The following is a 22,407-nucleotide window of genomic DNA, read 5'->3' on the forward strand; positions in this document are numbered from 1 at the left end:
TCCACTAGTCTTTTTCAAGTTGTCTTACGAGAGATGCTCCCCTTTGTTTTTTTTTTGAATGCCCCTTCTTAAAACCACAGCAGTTCTCTCCTACAAGTAGGTCCTCGTCACCGACAATGGTGCATGATGCCCACTACAGTTGCTAAAAATCTTTCTCTGGTATGGAGGGGCAATCTATCTTTAGTGATGATTATTTGTTCAGGCCTTGGATTCACATGCAACATTGGGGACTTCATTAGTGATGAAGTCATGTGATGATGTTCATTCGAATCATGATAGCAATCAAAATCAATCTCTCCATGGCATGACTTGTGAGCTACATCTTTGAGGACTGTTCTTGTGTAGATGAAACAGCCGATTAGGGGTTGTAGATCGTAAAATGTTACAAGAATTGGTAGGATCAAGAGCATTAAGAGGGGGGGTTGAATTAGTGCAGCGGAAAACTTTCGACGATTTAAAATGATGTTCGTACGATAAAAACACTTTCGATTAAAATCCATTTCGGAAAGTTCTTCAACTTAAGATTAAGCGAAGTACAGTCGAAGAAAAGTAATGGAGGTAGTTTGCAATTAAGATAGAGAGCAGAATGTAAATGCAAACCGAGATTTAGAGTGGTCGGTCAATCTTGATCTACATCCACTTTTGGCTTCCTCCTCCGATGAAGTCACCGACGTCCACTAGAGGCCTTCCTTCAATAGGCGAAGGCCAACCACCCTTTTATAGTTTTACTCCTTTTGACAGGCTTAGGAGACAACCCTTACAGATTTTCACTCCTCTCTTGAATGATCAAAATTTAGATGAAAAGAAGGAGATTTCGGTGTCCTTTCACAACTTTTGGCCTTTTACAACAACTTTGAGCTCTCAAATTCTCATAATAAGATCAAGATTTCGGTGTCCTTTCATGCAGGAAAGAGTGGGGTTTATATAGGCCCCAACTAGTTTGAATTTGGAGCTAAAAAATATTATATCTCGTATTTCCGAGGTCCTAGTGGTACTATTGCCATAACTAGGCGGTACTACCGCTTGGCATTGCTCGGAGACCGAGCTTAGGTGGTACCACCGCCTGACAGGGGTGGTACCACTGCCTGGCATTCCTGGGAGACTGAGCTCTTAGGCGGTGCCATCGTCGGCTAAGAATTCTAGGTCCGAATGGGCTGATCCATTCGGCCCAATTTGCATTTGTCAAGGGCTCAATTACCTCCAGATTAAGTTAATGGGATCACCTCCCATTCCTAACTTAATCTATATGCTAACTATGATATTTAAGACATTATTACTGCAACTTACTCCGGTGCATCAATCGCTTCTTCCAGCGAGCTTCCAGCGAACTTCTGGCGAGCATCCGACGAATCCTCGGTGATGCTCCGGTGGACTTCTGGCAAACTCCTTGACTTACGACAATCCACTTGGCGAGTTTTGACGAGCTTCTTTGGCAAGCTCTTGGACTTCTCGGATTTGTTCCCACAGAACCTCTGACGACCGTTCGAACTTTCGTCGAACTCTCGAACTCCCAACGTGATCTTTGTCTTGACTCCGACTCAACACCTGCTACATGTCTTACTACCATCGTAGTTAATCCTGTACATGTAAAACAAACTTCGATCTAGACAATTAATACTAAGCATTAATCAATTTGTCTAGCATGTTATTGGCCCCTCGACGCTTCGTTCGATTCTTCGGCACATCGTCCTCTCTTACTTCAAATCAAACATGATTTCATTTATTTTCAAAATATTCATCATGATAGGACATACAAGGCAAAAAAATCACTAAACATAAAGCATATTCATCGATCATGGTTTCATTGAGCATAAGGTATTTTCAACCAAAATCATTTTATTATTTGTTGTAGTCATGCATTTTTCTTTTTAGGTGAATCTATCTTTTCATGCTTAGTTTTCCATATAAAAGCCATGCATCATCATTAAGCATGATATTAAACTTCTTAATATTTTCATTAAAACATCAAGGTTTCAATCAAAATCGAAAATCATCAAGATACACATTTTTTCTTCTTAAGAAAAACATACATATGATCATTAGATTTAAATCTAACATTTTATTTCATTAACATAAAACATGTAATTTTCATTATTATTTTCAAAATTACGAGCATGATCATATTCTTGCATTTTCAATTTTTTAAACATGTAATTTTTAAGAAAAATAATTATTCAAAAAAAAGAAAATACATCATGAAAAATATCAAGTAATTTCAAATTAAATTAAGGGGGTTTCGATTACCTCATCGTTGAATACTATTAAGGCATAATTTGCCACCTCGCCTTTCTTGATTTTCTCCTCGTCTTCGGAGGAGCTTGATTCATCCCAAATTTTGTTCTTCTTCTTGCATTCAAAGCAAGTAGTTTCGTTCTTTTTATTCTTTAATTTTTATTTTATTAACTTTTTAAATTTCTTAGTAAGTAGTTCTTGTTCACCATCACTTGAGCTTATGCTCGAGTGGTCTTCAAATGTTCTATGTCTTAAATCCTTCTTATTCTTTGGAAAGTGATTTTGTTCATCATGTTCATCAAGTACATTGTGCTCCATTTCATATGTCATCAATGTACCGATAAGTTCTTTAAGTGAAAAAATATTTAAATCTTTTGTTTCTTGTAAAGCTGTTACTTTTGAATCCCACTTCTTAGAAAAAGAATGCAAAATCTTATTTACGAGTTCAAAGTTCGAAAAACTTTTACCAAGTGCTTTTAGACTATTGATGACATCCGTAAAACGGGTGTACATGTCTCCAATAGTCTCTCTTGGTTCCATATAAAACATCTCAAAATCGTGTATCAAAAGATTTACTTTAGAATTTTTTATACTACTTGTGCCTTCGTGTGTGATTTCAAGTGTGCGCCGAATATCGAAAGCCGTTTCGCACAAAGAAACCCGATTAAATTCATTTTTGTCTAAGGCACAAAATAAGGCATTCATAGCCTTTGCATTAAGAGCAAAAGTCTTCTTCTCCAATTCATTCCAATCGATGATTGGAAGAGAAGACTTTGAAAATCCATTTTCAACAAGATTCCAAAGTTCAAAATCCATGAAAATAAGGAAGATCCTCATTCGGGTCTTCTAGTAGGTGTAGTCCGTCCCATTGAACATGGATGGATGTGTAATAGAGTAGCCATCTTGGTTTCTAGTGTATGACATCTCTCTTGGGTTTTAATTCAATTGAGAGTTAACCCCGCTCTGATACCAATTGTTAGGATCAAGAGCACTAAGACGGGGGGGGGGGGGTGAATTAGTGCAGCAGAAAACTTTCAACGATTTAAAATGATATTCGTACGATAAAAATACTTTCGATGAAAATCCATTTTGGAAAGTTCTTCAACTTAAGATTAAGCGAAGTACAGTTAAAGAAAAGCACTGGAGGCAGTTTGCAGTTAAGATAGAGAGCAAAATGTAAATGCAAACCGAGATTTAGAGTAGTTCGGTCAATCTTGACCTACATCCACTTTTGGCTTCCTCCTCTAATGAGGTCACCGACATCCACTAGAGGCCTTTCTTCAATAGGTGAAGACCAACCACCCTTTGATAGCTTTACTCCTTTTGATGGGCTTCGGAGACAACCCTTACAGATTTTCACTCATCTCTTGAATGATCAAAACTTAGATGAAAAGAGGGAGAAGAACTTTTGGCCTTTTACAATACTTTTGAGCTCTCAATTTCTCAGAATAAGATCAAGATTTTGGTGCCCTTTCATGCAGGAAAGGGTGGGGTTTATATAGGCCCCAACTGGTTCAAATTTGGAGCTCAAAAATTTCATCTCTCGGATTTTCGGGGTCCTGGCGGTACTACCGCCTGGCATTGCTCGGAGACCGAGCTCAAGCGGTACCACCACCTGACAGGGGCGGTACCACCGCCTAGCATTCCTGGGAGACTGAGCTCCTAGGCGGTGCCACCGCCGGCCATGAATTCTGGGTCCGAATGGGTTGATCCATTCGGCCCAATTTGGGTCTGTCAAGGGCCTAATTTGGATCACCTCCCATTCCTAACTTAATCTACATATTAACTATGATATTTAAGACATTAATACTATAACTTGCTCCAGTGCGTCAATCGTTTCTTTTGGTGAGCTTCCGATGAACTTCCCGCGAACATCCGACGAACCCTCTGCAATGCTCCGGCGGACTTCTAGCAAACTCCTAGACTTGCGACGATCCGCTTGGCAAGTTCTGATGAGTTTCTTTGGCAAGCTTCTAGACTTCTCGGATTTGTTCCCATAGAACCTCCGACGACCGTCCGGACTTCCGTCGAACTCTCGAACCCCCAACGTGATCTTTGTTTTGACTCCGGCTCAACACCTGCTACATGTCTTACTGCCATCATAGTTAATCCTGCACATGTAAAACAAACTTCGATCTAGACAATTAATACTGAGCATTAATCAAGTTGTCCAGCATGTCATTGGTCCCTCGACACTTCGTCCGATTCTTCGGCGCATCGTCATCTCTTGTGGCCTATTGCCTAATCGGCCAATTGTCTCTGCAACTCCGATATCCTTAGTGCAATACTCGCTCTTCTTGGCCCAATGCCCGAATCCATGGCCCGACATCCAATCTTCTGACATGTTCCTCCGGCCCAACATGATTTTTCTTACTTTAATTATCTCATCCTGATTGAAGCATCATATGTCACTCAAAACGTAGATCAAAATATAAACATAATTATCAATTGATTTCATCATCAAAATATGAGATTTAACAAGAATCCCATCAACAACTAGATTAAGTTTTAATTTCACAGGATTTGGATTTTGACCCCATAATGGTGCTTTTGTGTGATCAATCTAGATCATCATTAATGAACCTTGTTTGCTTCCAAGGGCACACCTAATAGGCATGAGATGGTTGGAAAAGCTATGATGATAATGAACGATTCACCAGGGCATCTTAACTCTAGGGTTTTTATGTGAAGGTTGGCATCTATATGTCAAAAGAATATGATTTTTGATGGGGCCTTAAGGTTCGAAGCAGCCTATGAGGTCTGACTTCTCTTTACGCCCTCCTTTTATGTGGAGGTCAAGCACTCTAACTATGTTCCCACCAAGCCATATCACTTCCTCTCGTGTGGTCAAGCACCCTAATGCCGTCCTTTTATGTGGAGGTTTGATGCTAGTCATGTTGACTCTCCATACGTTAGAATTAAGCCAACTCAATTAGGGGAGCCATTGGGCCTAAGTAAGGGCTGAGTTGGGCTGAATGGAAGGCCCACTCGGCCACTTGGAACCATGCTAAGTGGCGGCACCACCCAAGGTGGGCAGTAGAATCGCTTGAGGCTCAGCCTCCAAGGAGGTCCGGGTGATGGTATAGCCCAGACTAGGCAGTGGTACCGCTCAGACTGGGCAGTGGTACTGTCGGCCGCTATCAAGTGATGGTACCACTAGAGTCCAGTCTTTGAGGCTCTGTCAAGCGATGGTACTGATAGACTAGGCAGTGGTACCACCTAGTGTCAAAGTGTCAAGTGGTAGTACCACTCAGTACTGGCAGTGGTACCACTAGTATCTCAAAAACTAAGGATAAGAGCCCCATTCATCCCTATTTGGAATATACATCAACTGAGAGCAAAAAAGAAGGAAAATACTATTGTAATATTATGAGAACTCTTCTCAAGCTTTAAGTGTTGGGTGAAGTTTAAGAAAAGGGTGAGTGGTTGTAAAGGTTATCTCCTAAACATGTGAAAAGGAGAAAAGGGGTGTAAAAGGGTACTTGATCTTCGCCCATTGAAAGAAGATCGGTAGTGGAAACCAATGGCCTCGAGTGAAGAGGAATCGTGAGTGGATGTAGGTCATGATGACCGAACTACTATAAAAATCTAGTTTGCATTTACTTTAAGCTTTTTATTTTAATTGCAAACTGAATTCTTACTTTCACTACACTTATGAACATTTTCAAGTCAAGCATTTTTCTGATACGTTTTCATTGTATGAAGTTTTCTAAACCGTCTCAATTTTTATGTATGCACTAATTCATCCCCCTCCCTAGTGTCGACTCGATCCTAACAGTTGATATCAGAGCCACGTTTTTTCTCATTTGGTTTAACACCAAAGAGAAATGACTCATTTCGACTTTCGGGAGGGTTACTCTATCATTGGAAAACTCGGATGAGAGTTTTCTTATTTTCTATGAGCTTTGATTTATGGAATATTGTTGAACTTGGTTTTCAAACACCTTCTAAATTTATGAATGAATGGAGTGATTTTGAGAAAAAATCTTTTTCTTTGAATGCAAAAGTTATGAATGCTTTATTTTGTGCTTTGGATAAAAAAACGAGTTTAATCATATTTCCATTTATGAAACTACGCATGACATTTGGCACACACTTGAAATCACACAAGAAGGCACAAGTAGGGTTAAAGATTCTAAAGTTAATCTTTTGATGCATGATTTTAAATTGTTTCGTATGAAACCAAGCGAAACCATTGGAGACATGTGTACCCGTTTTACGGATATCGTCAATGGTTTAAAAGCACTAGGTAGGAATTTTTTGAATTTTGAACTTGCTAATAAAATACTAAGATCCCTTCCAAAAAGTTGGGATCCGAAAGTAATGATAATACAAGAGGCAAAAGACTTAAACAAGTTTTAAAACTTATTGGTTCATTAATGACATATGAAATGACGTGCAAGACATATGATGAACATAATGAACATGAGAATAACCTTCCAAAGAACAAGAAGGATTTTGCACTTAGAACAAAAGAATACCACTTGAGTGAAAGCTCAAGTGATGATGACCTTGAACTCATAATAACTAAGTTTAAAAAGTTCATAAAATAAGAATAAAAAAATAAAAATAAACACAAAATGAAGAAGCCATTAAAGAAGAAAGTATTCAAGGTGACTTGGGATGAGTTAAGCTCATCCGAAGACGAGAAGCAAACCAACAAAGACAAGGTGGTGAACTACGCTTCAATGACTTTCGATGATGAGGTAACCAAAACCCCCTTAGTTTACTATAAAATTACTTGATATATTTCATAAGTTATTTTTAAATTAGTATATAAAATAAAATAAATAAATAAATAAAAAGGGATCATGCTTTTCTTTCTAGTGTTTTTAAAAAATTAAAAAATTGATTATGACAATTGCATTTCTTTATAATAAAGGAACAAAATGTTAGATTTAAATCTAATGCTTGTACGCCTAATAAGATTAATCCTATGTATGTTTTTAATGAAGTAATAATGTGTATCTTGGTGATTCCCATATTGCTTTTCGATTATAAATGATGACATGGCCTTTGTATGAAAAATTAGAGCATGAAATGAATTATAAAATTTGGAAGTAAAAGAACTTAAGCAATTTTTAATCTTATATGCATCCATCTATGTTGCTTTATGAAAAGTGATTTTGATGATGATTTTGGATTTGTTTCCGTATGATTCATTTTAATAATGAGATATATCTAATCGAATCATTTATCGATGTTTGCGACTTGAGATGTATTTTATATGAAACATTTTTCTTGATTCTTGTCTATTTACTCATCTAAGAGAATATTTATCCAAACAAATCTTGATTCTTGATATTAATAATTTAAGATTTATTTGGATCAAGATATCTTATTTGATCTCCTATGATTCTATTCGTTATTTACTAAAAAGAAGATTTGTCAAGATGAATCATTCACGAATTGATCTTTCATATTAATATCTTTCTTGTCATGATTTTTATATGACTCCTTTGTAATTATGATTTGTATATCTCATGATGAAAGAAAGAAAGAAGGATCATATTATGACTCCTTTGTAATTATATGACTCCTATGATGTAATTATGATATCTCATGATGAAAGAAGGATTTTGATGATTTGATAATTTGAATTTGAATGAGTCTTATCTATAATATGATCTTAATTTTTTTTAAAATTATAGCATGAGATTTTTTATGAATCAAGATCATTTACTATGATTCTTCTTTTCACTATTTGAGTCATCTAAAAAGGAATCATAATTTTTATCTTGATTTTTCGATATTCATAATTTGAAATTTGGTTCATGACTCTCTTGTATTCATGAAGTGTATATCTCATCACCTAATTATTTTTTATTGATATTCTTTATGTGATGGTATGAAATTATGCATCAAATACTTATGATATTATATTGATACATATAAATAAGAAGTTATGATCATGGTATGATGTAATGTAATTTGACATTTTGATACTATCATGATTGAAATATTTATGATTTGTAATGATGCATGCACTACTTATGATTTTTTTAATGAAATGGTGTAAAAGTCAACAACTATCATTTTATGAAATGTTGCTTTATTTTAATATGCTATATTGAAATAAGATTGATACTCTATCTTTATCATAATTTGGAAATTGATGTAAAGGGAAAAGAATTACTATTGTATTCTTTCCTTCTTTTTGCCAATGACAAAGAGGGAGAAAGGATTGCTAGTGTACACATCTCACAAGAGAACCAAAATTTGCTAGCTTGCACAATTCAAGAAGAAGCAAATCATGCTAGCTTGCACATTGCAAAGGAAAGCAAACATGCTAGCTTGCATGTTCTAAAATGATATAAAATTTACTAGCTTGCATATTCTAAAATGATACATTGTTATCTTGCTAGCTTGCAATCTCGAGCAAAAGTTCTATTTTGCCCATCTCAAGAAGCAAAACTTGTAACTTGCACATTGCAAAAGGAAGCAAGAATTGCTAGCATGCAAACTTCAACAAAGAGGCAAAAATACTATCTTGCATATCTCTAAAACTTGCTAAGCTTGCATGTTTTATAATGAAGTAGAACTTGTATTTTTAAACATAGCTAGTTACACTTCTCCTTTTTGTTGATGACAAAGGGGGAGAAGATATGTTGATGAGTTGAATCATGATGAGAAGAAATTATGATAACGATCATGCATAAAATGATGATTTTATATTTTGACAATATACATGATGATTTGGTATTATACATGCAATACTTCAACTTATGATAATATTACATACAATAATAAAATATTCATGATTAAATTTGCTTTGACTTGAATTCAATTTGAATTCAAGGTTCTATCAATATAACATATTGATACAGGGAGTTAAGGTTAACTCCATCATTAATTGGTTGTTATCATCAAAAAGAGGGAGATTGTTGAATCTCAGATTTTGATGATGAAACCAATTGATAGAGTTTATGATATAATCTGTATTTTTGAGTAATAAGGACTAGCTTCGATCATGAAGAGACAGTTAAAACAGGAAGAATCAATGTTGGGCTAGAGTGAAACATGTCAAAAGATTGGATGTTGAGCCGAAGGATCAGTTAACGTATTGGCAGAAGGCTTCGTATCATGAGTTTGGGCATTAGGCCTAGAAGAGCAGATACTGCACTAAGGAGATTGGAGTTGTGGAGGTCAACATGCCGATTGGGCAAAAGGTCAAAAAAGAGGACAATACGCCAAAGGATTAGACAAAGCACTGATGAACCAATGACATACCTAAAACATTTGATTAACGCTTTATAATAATTGTCTAGATCGAAGTAGTGTTAAGATGTAATTGGGTTAGAATTAAGCTAATTCAATTAGGGGGGCCATTGGGCCTAAGTAAGGGCTGAGTTGGGTCAAATGGAAGGCCCACTCGGGCATTTGGAACCATGCCAAGCGGTGGCACTACCTAAGGTGGGCGGTAGAACCACTTGAGGCTCAACTTCCAAGGAGGTCTAGGCGGTAGTACCACCAGCCATAAAGGATATCAAGTGGTGGTACCACTAGAGCCCAATCTTTGAGGCTTTGTCAGGTGGTCGTATTGCCAAATTGGGTGGTGGTACCACCCAGTGTCAGAGTGTCAAGTGGTAGTACCGCCCAATACTGGTGGTGGTACCGCCAATACCCGAGAACCGAGGATGAGACACTTTTAGGCTCTAAGTTTGAATCCATTTGGAGCCTATAAAAGCTTCATTCATCCCTGCTCAGAATATACATCAATTGAGAGCAAAAAAGAAGGAAAATATTGTTGTAATATTATGAGAACTCCTCTTAAGCTCCAAGTGTTGGGTGAAGTTTAAGAGAGGGGTGAGTGGTTGTAAAGGGTATCTCTTAAACCTATAAAAAGAAGAAAAGGGGTATAAAAGGGTAGTTGATCTTCGTTTATTGAAAGAAAATTGGTAGTGGAAGCCGATGTCCTTGAGTGAAGAGGAATCGAGAGTGGATGTAGGTCACGATGACCGAACCACTATAAAAATCTGGTTTGCATTTACTTTATGCTTTTCATTTTAATTACAAACTAAATTCTTACTTTCATTACATTTATGAACGTTTTCAAGTCAAGCATCTTTCTGATGTATTTTCATTGTATGAAGTTTTTTAAATTGACTCAATTTTTATGTAAGCACAAATTCACCCCCCCCCCCTCCTCCCTCATGTTAGTCCCAACTTGATCCTAACATTTTGCCCTTGTTCCTCTCTCTTTTATTAGATGATGTCTTAACCTCTACTATACTGCGTGTTGAATCTCAGATTTTGATAATAAAATTAATTGATGAGTTTATGATCTAATCTACGTTTTGAGTGACATAAGACTAACTTTGATAAAAAAAAAGATAAATCGATTAAAGTAGGAGCAATCAGATGTTTGGCCGAATTGAAATGTCAGAAGATTAGATGTCAGCCAGAGGATCAATCGATGTGTTGGCTAAAGGACTTTGTGCTATGAGTTCAGGCATCGGGCCAAAGGATCAGACATTACGCCAAGGAGATTAGAAGTTACGGGAGGTCAATATGCAAATTTGACAATATGCTGAAGAAGATGATGTGCCGAAGGATTGGATAAAGCACCGGATGAACCAATGACATGTTGAACAACATAGAATTCTTGTCTTGTAATCAGTTGTCTTAATTGGTCATAGTTATATTGTAGTTGAGTTGGTTTCGGGTGTAACTATGTAAACTTAATTAGGGGCCCATTGGGCCTGAGTTGGGACTATTTTATGCCAAGTGGAAGGCTCATTCAGTTGTTAGGATTAAGAGTGACACTAAGGAGAGGGGGGTGAGGGGTTGAATTAGTGCAGTGGAAAAATTACATCGATTTGAAAATCTTCATACGATAAAATTCGATTCCAACGAAAATCATTCATTTTTCTTGAGTGAGTAGAGAAGAGGAGATTCGACGGTTTATAATGAAGTAAAGTTGAATGTAATAAAGAGATTAAGTAGTGTGGAATGAATACACCAAAATTTATAGTGGTTTAGTCATTGTGACCTACATCCACTTCTGATTCCTCCTCCGTCGAGGTCACCGGCATCCACTAATGGTCTTCCTTCAATAGGCGAAGACCAACCACATTTTTACAGTGCTTTCTCTTTTTCACGGGTTTAGGAGATAACTCTCACAAGCCTCACATCTCTTCTTGGATGATTATAAAGCTAAAGAGAGAGAGACGGAGGACTCTTCTCACTTTTACAACACTTTTAACACCCCAACACTTAGAGTTTTTTTCACACTTTGATTATACTTTGTGACCTATATCCACTTTCTCTTTTTAATGCAGAAAAGGGTGGGATATTTATATGCCCCAATAACTTCAAAAATAGAGCAAAAAAGTGTCTCATCCCGGATTTTTAGGGTACCGGTGGTACCAATGCCAGTATTGGGCAGTACCACCTCCTAGTCTAGTGGTACCATCGCTTGATAGAGTCTCGGATACTGAGCTCTAGTGGTACAACCGCTTGACAAGTGGTACCATTGCTTGGCAAGTAATAACTACCGGTGATACCACCACCCAAACCACTTGAGAGACCATTCCCTAGCGGTTCCACTACCCCAGTCTGGCGGTGTCATCGCCAAACAGGGTCTAGCAACATGGTTGGGACTTGAATCTAGCGCAAACCAGTCCAATTACAAGCCTAAGTGACCCCTAACAGAATTAGTGGGATTACCTCCCAAATCTAACCCTAATTACGTGCTAACTACGATTCTAAAGGTATACACTAGGCAAATCAAGTCCGGTTAGTCTATGTTTCTTCTGGTGAGCTTCTGACGTTCTTTCGGCGAACTTCCGACGATCTCTCAGCAATGTTCTAGTGAACTCTCGACAAGCTCCTGAACTTCACGACGATCTTTTTAGCGAGTTTCGACGAGCTTCTTTGGCAAGCTCCTTGACTTCTCGGTTAATTCCGGTAGAACTTCTGACAAACGTTTGGACTTCTAACGAACTCTTGAACTCCCAACGAAATCTCGATCTTGACTCCGGTACTTCATTTTGCTTTATGCCTTGATTGATATCATAGTTAATCCTACACACTTTTCTCAACATATAGATTTGATCAAATAATTTATCAATTGATTTCATCATCAAAATATGAGATTCAACAATCTCCCCCTTTTTGATGATGACAATCAATTGATGATAGAGTTAACCTTAACTCCCCTTAACTATATGTCATACTTGATAAAAGATACTTTTGAATTCGAGGCTTTTGAATTCAAGCATCAAACAGATAAGTTACATTCATTTAAAATTATCAACATGCATATCATGATTTACCAATTCAAAATACAATACCACGTATTTATCAATAAAAAAATAATATCAAAGCATGACATCCATTTTCAAGTCCAATGATAATAGATAGTTATCATTTTTAAGTATGATATGAATTTCAAATATGAAATTTAGTAAGATGACAATTCTCGATAAAAGAGGATAATTCATCATTCCAAGGCATGATATCAATTGGAAATAAAGCTCATGATAATGATAGACAGTTATTAAGCATTCATGAAACATTTCAAGTATCTATGTTACATATGATGCATATACAATACATTTTTATATGTTTCAAGTATTTGCGATGTGTTGTGATGTATCTGACGATTCCAATTATATTTTAAGCATTCGCAAAACCTTCAAGCATTTATGACAAGATATATTTTTTGCATAAAAAGATACATTTTATATATTTATGCCAATGTGTCATCAATTTATCATATTTCTCCCCCTTTGTATCAACAAAGAGGAGAACCATTCAACAATGCAAATATGGTAAAAAAAAAATTCAAGCAAGTTCCACACCAATTTATCCAAGTTAGCAAAAATGAGAAGTTAAGCAAAAATTTTGCATGATAACTACTTTTGGATAAGCTAATATTTTTACTTTGGATGTGCAAAAGATTTTTGGTTCTTCTTGAGATGTGTAAGTTTCTTTTTTCCTTTGTCATAAAAATAAGAAGAGGAAGAAGGGTAAGGGAGTAATTTATCAAGAACCAAATTCATGAAAGGATTTGAACTAAGTTAAATAAAAATAAATGAGTTTCATTGAATCAAGCTTCTAGTTCAACAAGGAGAAGGGAATCATGAAAAGGATCAAGATATCCATACGAAATCAAATCTCCATTCTTGCACGTGATCATCACATACTAAAAATTCAAAAAATTCTTCTTTCATGAGAAGAGTAAGGTAGAATTCATGGAAAGGAGTATCATAAAAAATCATGAATAAAACTTCATAAATCAAATCCATTTCTCATTAAAAATTCACAAGAGTGAAATCCATGAGAAATGTATTTGTCAATGAATTCCAAGAGTGAAGGGACTAAGTGTATAAAAAATTATTAAGTTTGTATGAAATAAATATCATACCAAGTAGATTGATATTCCGTATTTCATGAAAGCCTTATTTACGAAATGAAATAATTTCATGAAAGCTTTATTAAAAATCAAGAAAGTCCAAAAAAGATATACAACAAATTCATGCATTCGGACAATTTAACATCCCAAACTTTGTAGATAATTATCATATGAGAAATAATACATCAAGTTGTAAATACCAAAAGTCGAATCTTTTCTTTTGTAAATATCACGAGAAAGAAAAACGTTCTTGATTTAAAAAGAAAATCGAGAAATTCGAAGAATGTATCAAGAAATTTATGCATTCAAAAGATTTATCAAGTCTAATTCTTAGAGTGATGCAAGCATTAAACCATCATCAAGAAGCACATCATAATATTGAAAAGTACATGACGTCAAAGGGTACGTCATAGAATGTAAGAAGTATAGTATATCAAAGAGTACAACTCATCATGGTACTTTTTAGTTCTTTACTCCCTTTTATCAGCAAAAGGAAATATATAACATATTCTGGTGGTGGTAAATCAAAATACCTAAACAAATTATTTAGTTGCCAACGAATTTGCTGCATCTCGGTTAAGATTGGAACTTGACGTAGTTCAATTTGCTCTTGATGTAGTTCAATTTGATCCAGTCGAGTTACTATTGGATCGACAAATGAGGAGGGTGCTTGCTCTGTTAGAGGTGCTACCTCAAAGGGACTTATAGAAGGAGAATGACTTTCCCTATATACATGTGTTTCTGGTTCTGGTTCTGGTGGGGGAGGTTCAATCCTCCTAAGTAATCTAGTCCAAATCTCATTTCTTACTATACATCTTAATCTCCTTAATAAGATTCCATTGATGACATTGAATCAATCTAGTTTTAAGGTTTCTTCATCGGATGGAATAACTATGTTATGTGCACGCATTAGTCTAGTGATTAAACTACCATAAGGAAGCAGCATATCTTTTGTTGATAATTCAATCATGTTTTGTTTTATCAGATATCCAAAATAGTTGTCATGTTCTATTATAATCCAATACATTGTTCCTAATTCCATTTGACTAACTTCATCGTGATGGTGTTATTTTGGAAGTAGGATACTTATCACTATGTAATGTAGCAATTTCGTGCTAAAGGGTAGCAAATGTTCACAACTTTTTGGAATGATGGAAAGACTTTGGGTTATCAAAGATAGTTCCTAATGCCTTAGAATATGTAACCCCAACTAATTCTTCATCCCATAGCCCTCTAAAGTAACAACCTCTTCTTTTCTCAGAAATTCTTATTGTTGAATATCATATTTTGATGATGAAACCAATTGATAAGTGTTTATAATTTAATATATGTTTTGAGTGATACAGGATGCTTCGATCAGAGAGAGACATTTAAAGCATGAAAAATCATGTTGGGCTAGAGAAATATGTTAGAAGATTAGATGTCGCACTGAAGGATCGGTCGACGTATCAACAGAAGGCTTCGAGCTATGGTTTTAGGCATCGGGCCAATAAGAATGGATATTATGCCAAGAATATCGGAGTTGCGGAGGTCAACTGGTCGATTGGACAATAGGCCGCAAGAGAGGACAATGCGTCGAAGAATCAGACGAAGCGTCGATAGACCAATGACATACCGGACGACATGATTCATGCTTAGTAATAATTGTCTAGATCAAAGTGTGTTTTTATGTGTGTAGGATTAACTATGATAGCAAGGCATAAAGGAAAATAAAGTTCCAGAGTCAAGACCGCGATTTCGTTGGGAGTTCGAGAGTTCATTGGAAGTTTGAACGTTTATCGGAAGTTCTATCGGAACCAACCAAGAAGTCTAGGAGCTTGCCAAAGAAGCTTGTCTAAACTCGCCAAGAAGATCATCATGGAGTCTAAGAGATTATCGAGTGTCCACTGAAACATTGTCGAGAGATCGTCAAAAGTTCGCCGGATGCTCATCGGAAGAAACCAGACTTATTTTGCTTAGAATATGTCTTAGGAATCGTAGTTAGCCCATAATTAGAGTTGGGATTGGGAGGTAATCCCATTAACTCTATTAGGGGCTAGTTGGGCCCATAGTTAGGCTGGTTTGGGTCGGATTCAAGGCTCAACCAGGATGCTGAAAGCTTGGCCGACGGTGGCATTGCTTGGGAGACTCAGTCTCCCAAGTGGTCTGGGCGATGGTATCGCCCAGACTGGGCAGTGGTACCTCCTAGACTGGGTAGTTGTACCGTCGGCAATAAATGCTGCTAGTGGTGGTATCGCCGGTAGTAAATGCTACCAGCGGTGGTACCGCCCCTATCAAGCGGTGATACCGCCAAAGCTCGATCTTCAAGCTCTATCAGGTGGTGGTACCGCCTAGTGTCAGGATGCCAGGCGGTGGTACCTGTCACGCCCCCTCAAAAATTATCCATGATATTAAAATTTTCATCACAACTAATCCAGGATCCAAACTAACATTTGAGGACATTGAAAAACATTCTATCAAATTCACATCTATAAAACCTGTGCAGTTTATAATCATATATCACATCACTCGATAATTCACATTTATGGCAACCCAAGCCAACTTAACAAACATGAACAACATTTATAAATCCACAAGCTAAGTAATTTATACAATCAGAACTCCAACCATTTACCACAAGTTCATATTATCGTAAACTAGACTTAACATTCCGAATTCCCAAATAAGAGAGATCTTCTAACACTTTTACACGGTATATCCATTTCGATTCATCGACAACATTTCATTACATACAAAACATGCTTATACAACAATAACATAATAACCAACAAGACTTGCCCATAATTCTGAATAGCTATCCACTGCCTCAGCCCAAATCAAACATCTCAAATGGTGACAAGCTGACCTGAAAGTTTTATATAACAACGGAATGAGCTAAAAATAGCTCAGCAAGTGACAAAGCATATTCAGAACAAAAGGAATGGTTTCAAACAAGTAAGGTATCATAATGCAAGGCAGAATACAAGAATTCTCAAGGATACCATTTCATTAGATAAAAAATCATATGTATCTTGTCATTCAAAACATATTTGATTCATAACAAATAGAGCATAGAGTAATCGGAGAATATCAATAGCGTATGAGATGATCCGGAGCATATTAATGGCAAACAGGACATTTCAGAATATATCAGTTCATAGCGAATGGAGCACAGAGTAACTGGAGCATATCAATAGCGTACGCGATGATTCGGAGCATATTAATGGCAAATAGGACATTTTAGAATATATCAGATCATAGCGAATGGAGCACAGAGTAACTGGAGCCTATCAATAGTGTATGAAATGTTCCGGAGCATATCAATGACATATGGAACATTTCGAAGCGTAACAATAACAAATGAAACATTTCGGAGTATATCAAAGGCGTATGAAATGTTTCGGAGCATATCAATAACAAATGAAACATTTCGGAGCTTGTCAATGGCGTATGAAATGTTCCGGAGCATATCAACGGCATATGGAACATTTCAAAGCATATCAACAGAGAATGAACCATTTTAGAGCATATCAAAAACAAATACCGTACAAAAGCTCAAACGTCGTCCTTGACATTGCAATTGTTGGGAAATCATAGGGGGCGACATCATATGCGCAGCGGAAGAACAAGAAAACAAAAATCCCCGATTCCCAAAAAGATGTTCATCGTCGTGCGAAGATTGGTGCGCAAAATCCGCAAAACACAAAACTGCGTATAGAGATTGTGTTACCTAGGGAGATCGTATATCCCTGTTTCCTTGCAGATCCTTAGGAGAGGGTGAAGGAGGTCAAGCGTCCTCCTCTCTAGCGGTGATCCACACAGCAGGGTTGCGACGACGCTCCTCAAAACTCCAGGCCTACTCTGAGGTGGAGAGGGAGAGGAGAATAGGAAGGGCAAGCAAAGACTCTAGCCTATGAGGCTGTGAATCCCTCCTATTTATAGAGATCCCGTGTCAAAACCCTAATGGGTCCTTTCCCTAGTGGGTATTGGATCTGCATCCAATAAGACAAGGGCTCCGTCGGATATCTCATATCCGAACCTCTACTCATCGCAATGCCTACCATATGTGTGTGACCCTCTAGGCCCAATATCGAGCTGGCCGTGAGTCATACCTGTCAGAACTCCTTCTGACTCAGTGAATTATTATCTCTGTAATAATTCACTCGACTCATCGACTACGGAAGTACTAGGCCACTACGCCGTAGTCCCCAGACGATACAGGGGAATCCAATCCATTGGACCTGTCTGTCCTCAGTTACCATGTATCTATAGTCCCTCATCCATCTAATATCCCAGAGACCGTATATCGAGCATGGTGCTGTCAGACCCATACGGTTTCTACTCGAGTCTCGCTCTAATCGGATTCTCCCGGAGAACTCTTTCTCTCTCAACCCGAATGACCCTGGCCAGGGATTTGTCTGAGCAAGAACACATGGGATATTCCTCTCATGATACCGAGAGTGGATGATCCTCTATCGACACTCAATAGCCCTCGTAAGGTCGACTACCACTCCCAATGACCAGCTGTACTAGATCTGAGAACAGCCAAACCTATAAGTCTGGTATCAAAGAGTGGAGCACTCATACAGGACATCCTTGGTGTCTCAAGTCTAAGGACCAGATACACCACTAGGACTACGGAATCATTGTCTGACAATAAGGCATCATCAACCATCCAGCATTCCGTAAGCGGATCAATCAGTGAACTCATTCTCCAATGAGCACCTGTACTGTATCCCTAGTGTCCCTACACGAGCAGCTATGAGACCAGCTGCATCCATCATATGGACGGGTATACAGCACACCAGTCTATCCAGTTATCACGATGTCCCTCTCGAGTAACCTATGACCGGGATTATTTAGGATATGTGTTTAAAGGTGAATCGATCTCATTATCGTGATCTCATCACGATCCGATTCCCATTGCACAAATCCAAGGACATCACAATATATATGCATTTATGCAATAGTTATAAAGTGATATACGCCAAAATATAATAAGCAAAAAGATTCTGTATCAAGTCACACGTGTCATCACTCACGTGATTGGCTTGCTGGGCACTTATGACTAGCAATCTCCCACTTGACCAAAAGCCAATCACCTATGTGTTTGATCCCCATCAGACTCCTGTGACGCTCATAGACAATCTGAGACAACGGCTTTGTCAGTGGATCTGCAATGTTATCTTCGGATGGAACTCTTTCCACTACTACATCTCCTCGGGTTACAATCTCTCTTATAAGCTGGAACCTCCTCAGAACACTTCTGATGAGACCCGGGTTCCCTTATTTGAGTAATCACCCCATAGTTGTCGCAATATAAGGAAGTCGACTTGTCGCTATCTGTATCGACTCCCAAATCTGTGATGAACTTCTTCACCCAGACTCCCTCCTTTGCTGCATCTAATGCGGCAATGTACTCCGCCTCTGTGGTCGAGTCAGCAGTGGTATCTTGCTTGGAACTCTTCCAGCACACTGCTCCTCCATTCAAGGTGTACACATACCCTGAATTCGACTTGCTATCATCGACATCAGACTGAAAACTTGAGTCAGTGTAGCCTTCAACCTTAAGGCTATTACCTCCATATACTAGTAAAAGATCCTTAGTCCTTCTTAAGTACTTAAGGATACACTTTACTGCTTTCCAGTGCTCCAAGCCTGGATTCGCCTGATACCTGCTCGTGACACTCAGAGCATGCGCTATATCAGGCCTAGTACATAGCATGACATACATGATAGACCCTATTGCTGAGGCATAAGGTATCATATTCATGTTTGCCCTTTGGAATTTTCCATGCCAAACCTTTTGACAATGGTTTTTATGTACCTGGACTGGGACAAGCCAAGCATCCTCTTGGATCTATCTCTATAGATTCTAATCCCCAAGATATAGGATGCTTCCCCTAAGTCCTTAATGGAGAAGTGTCTAGATAACCAAGTCTTTACAGTGGATAGCATTCCTATGTCATTCCCAATGATGAGGATGTCATCCACATATAACACCAAAAAGCTAATAGCGCTCCCACTTACCTTTCTGTATACACAAGGCTCATCTTCGTTCTTAACGAAGTCATAAGATCTGATTGCCTCATCAAATCTTATGTTCCAACTTCGGGAAGCTTGCTTTAGTCCATAAATGGATCTAAGCAACCTACACACCTTATCTGGGCAGTTCTTGGACACGAATCCCTCAGGTTGCATCATATACACCTCCTCATCCAGGTTCCCGTTGAGGAATGCGGTTTTCACATCCATCTGCCAGATCTCATAATCATAGTGTGCTGCAATAGCCAATAGAATTCTGATGGATTTTAGCATTGCTACGGGTGAGAAAGTTTCGTCGTAGTCAACACCTTGCCTTTGACGATACCCCTTAGCCACTAGCCTTGCTTTATAGGTCTCTACCTTTCCATCTACTCCGATCTTTTTCTTAAAGATCCACTTGCAACCGATGGGTACAATACCTTCGGGTGCATCAACTAGGTTCCAAACCTTATTGGAGTACATAGAATTCATCTCAGAATTCATGACTTCTTTCCACTTCCCGGAGTCTATACTCATAATAGCCTCCTCGTAGGTCTGAGGATCAATATCCTCAACATCCTCTCCTCTAATATGTCTCACATATCTCTCAGGAGGATGAGATACTCTATCAGACCTACGTAAAGTTGAAACTTGTGTATTAGGTATCTGAACAGACTCGGGCTGTAGAGTGGTGCTTGAGCTTGGTTCTCTAACCTCGCTCAACTCTATCATTCTCTCACTATCTCCGCCAAGAATGTGTTCCTTCTCAAGGAACACTGCTCTCTTAGCTACAAAGACCTTTTGGTCCTCGAGATGATAGAAGTAATACCCACAAGTTTCCTTGGGGTATCCCACAAATTTACATCGCCCTGTCCTTGATTCTAACTTATCGGGGTTGTGTCTTTTAACGTGGGCAGGGCAGCCCCAAATCTTAACAACCTTAAGATCAGGCTTCTTCCCTTTCCATATCTCATATGGTGTAGACACCACCGACTTAGTTAGAACTCTGTTTAGAAGGTAAGCTGCGGTTTCTAGGGCATATCCCCAGAATGAGATGGGTAGGTCAGCGAAAACTCATCATGGACCGTACCATATCTAATAATGTACGATTTCTCCTTTCAGAGACACCATTGAGCTGAGGTGTATAAGGAGGTGTCCATTGGGATAATATCCCATGGTCCTTGAGGAAGTGAGTAAACTCTGTACTTAAGTACTCACCTCCTCGATCTGATCGAAGAGTTTTGATACTCTTTCCAGTCTGGTTCTCCATCTCATTCTTATACTCTCTGAATTTCTCAAAGGCCTCGGACTTGTACTTCATTAAGTACACATATCCATACCTTGAGAAATCATCAATAAATGTAATGAAGTAGGAGTAACCTCCAATGGGATGAGTTGACATGGGTCCACATACATCACTATGTATGAGTTCCAACAGCTCAGTGGCTCTCTCTCCAGTTCCACTAAATGGAGAGTTGGTCAGTTTTCCACGAATGCAAGACTCACAAGTTGCATATGACACATAGTCGAATGGATCTAGATATCCATCATTTAGCAACTTTTTGAATCATTCCCTCATGGATATGACCTAGCCTACAATGCCATAGGTATGCACTATTCACCTCATCTCGTTTCCTCTTAGACACTTACATTCATGATATGTGGAGTAGTGTCTTGCATAAACAAACCTTTATGCAATATTCCTCTCGTCAATCTCCCCTCGGCTTTGCTAGAATTTACAATAAATTGTAGATGTGATAAGCAATACTAGTATCCAATACCAATGCACTATCACAAAAATCTAACAATTGGAGATTGATCATGAATGTACCTGAAGCTTCTCTAAGCTTCTATTTTGCCCTTTCTGCAATGTACTCTTTGCAGTTCCTCTTCCAGTGCCCATCTTTACCACAGTGGAAGCACTGGCCTTTGTCCTTTGTTGGGTCTTTCTTAGCAACCTTTGCTTTACCTTGTTTGCCCTTGCCCTTTCCCTTCTTAAGGGACCTTTCTGCTTTCCTTTTCTTTCTGGTCTCACCAGTGTAGAGAACTGGCTTCTCTTTCTTAATAGTACTCTCTGCCTCCCTCAACATATTGAGGAGCTCTGGGAGAGTCACCTCAAGCTTGTTCATATTAAAATTCATTATGAACTGTGAAAAGGAATCTGGTAGGGACTGAAGCACAATATCCACACACAAGTTATCCTCTAGGACCATCCCTAGACCTGTGAGTTTCTCTATCCACTCAATCATCTTTAGGACATGGTTCTAAACCGGTGTCCCCTCAGTCATCCTAGTGCGGAAGAGGCTCTTGGATATCTCATATCGCTAAGTCCTTCCCTGTTCCTCAAACAATTTGCGGACATGTAGGAGAATGGATCTGGCATCCATCTTTTCATGTTGTCTCTGTAACTCAGAAGTCATAAAGCCCAACATATAGCACTGAGCAAGAGTGGAGTCATCAATGTACTTCACGTAGCGAGCGATCTCATCCTCGCTTGCCCCTTCTTCGGGCGTAGGCATCACTGTATCAAGGACGTACACGATTTTCTCCGTTGTGAGAACAATTCTCAAGTTACGGAGCCAATCCGTATAATTTGGACCAGTGAGGCGGTTGACATCAAGTATGCCACGTAAGGGATTTGAAAGCGACATTTTCTGAAAATAAAGATGTAGCAAAAATGAATAACATGCAGATTTTGCAAGAAATAAACTATCAAGATATGGACTTCTATCTTAATATGCTCCCACTATTTTACTAACGAGTCACGCGACACCCTCAGCACGTGAAACGGAAGTCTCCGGCAGACTTCTAGT

Source organism: Musa acuminata, chromosome BXJ2-10 (genome assembly GCF_036884655.1).
Source record: "Musa acuminata AAA Group cultivar baxijiao chromosome BXJ2-10, Cavendish_Baxijiao_AAA, whole genome shotgun sequence".
Classification (NCBI taxonomy): domain Eukaryota; kingdom Viridiplantae; phylum Streptophyta; class Magnoliopsida; order Zingiberales; family Musaceae; genus Musa; species Musa acuminata.